Here is a 1,785-nt window from a genome sequence, read left to right as displayed (position 1 = left end):
TGCGGGCGAAAAGGTTGGTGACCCCTGCTCTACACAAAACACCAAACAGAGTTACTACCAAGCACACTAGTCTGCTCAACACAAGACAGGATCAGGATCAGGATCAGGATCAGGATCAGGATGGAGAAGAGAGCCAAGATGACCTGAAGACAGGCTACATCAGAGCTCCTTCTCACATGCTGGGCGTCCACAGTTCTTTTAAAGGCTGCCTCCACCAGCTTTGGTCCAACAGGGGCCACACCTTGTCAGCACCACACCTGAAACTGATCAGAGACAGACAGACAAACAAAGATCCACCACACACACAGAGGCCTCACCCTTGTACAAAAACTAAAGCACAAAAAACACAGAACAAAAAGAAAAACAAAACTAAAGCGGCCACAGGCATAACGTTCATCGTACCACCTCCTGTATATGAGTGAATGATTCTCTCTATAACTAAAACTAGTTGCTTACATGAAGGTCACATGAAGGTCACATTAAGGTCACATCTCTGTAGCACTTGTCAGTGCAGAAAGTCTGTGACCTCTTTGCACTCTAATCTTCAGCATCCGCTGACCTCTCTCCATCAGGTGGTCGACCACTCGGTGTCTGAGTTGCTGTTGTTTTCTAAACTCTTGCATGTTGTTCTGATAAAGCTAGCAGTTGACTGCGGAATATTTAGGATATTTCACCACTGGATTTCTTGTACAGATGTCATCCTTCCTGAGAGCGGAACATTCTTTCACAGATGTTTGTAAAAACATTCTGTATACCTGAGGACTGGATTTATACACCTGTGGCCAGGAGAGGTGATAGAACACCTGATTCTGATCATTTGGATGGATGAGCTAATACTTTTGGTAATGTAGTGTATGTTAACATTAAACTAGTCCTGATCTGCACCCAGAAAAAAAAGAATCGTATGTCAGAGCTATGACAGCCTCAAAGAAACCCACAGAACTTCCTTCCTCCCAGAGAAACAAAGAGAATGAGCTGCAGCCACATGCGGCTGATCATATGAACATTAATAATGCAGGAGAGAAGACCTATGGAACAATAAGTCTGGAAGTTTGGACGATTCAGGTGTGTGGTCACAACGCAGCGGCATAAAAACATAACCAGGATCTCACGGGGGACGAATGCTGCTCAGGTGAAGGGAGCTGTGGAAGAAGTGGGAAAAACTGAGGCTTGTTTGAACAGAAAGATCATGGGAGTATGAGTTAGACCTGACCTTTGTTGATAACTAACAGATCATTTAAACATTAGGGCACACAGATGGAGGGGTCATGATTTGGACTTATTTTATCTTAAAGGACAACTTCAGAGTCGACCAAAACATCCTCAATGTTTCAGATAAAAGGCTGTTTAGTACGAGTATGACTTCTCTAAGAACTGATCAGCTCACCAGCGAGGTTTTTATACCAATAGTAAGAAGAGACAAAAGAATCCTCACTGACTGAAATGCAGTGACAGCACCGTCAGAGAGCTGTTTTACGTCGCGTCACACTGTTCAACAAACGCCAGCTGTTTTTGGCGGCCGTGGTGCAGTGGTAGGGCGGTCGACTCCTGATCAGAAGTGAGCGGGTTCGATTCCCACCTTGCCCGCCCATGTGTCGAAGTGTCCTTGGGCAAGACACTGAACCCCGAATTGCCTCTGGTGGGAGGTTGGCGCCAGTGTTCTGCAGCGGAGCCACCACCAGTGTATGAATGTGTGTGTGAATGGATGAATGGGATTGTGACTGTGAAGCGCTTTGGGCCCTCGAAGGAGGGTAGAAAGCGCTATACAAGTATACGCCATTTACC

Source organism: Oryzias melastigma, linkage group LG11 (genome assembly GCF_002922805.2).
Source record: "Oryzias melastigma strain HK-1 linkage group LG11, ASM292280v2, whole genome shotgun sequence".
In the NCBI taxonomy this organism is placed as follows: Eukaryota; Metazoa; Chordata; class Actinopteri; order Beloniformes; family Adrianichthyidae; genus Oryzias; species Oryzias melastigma.
Note: the sequence above shows the minus strand (reverse complement) of the source record.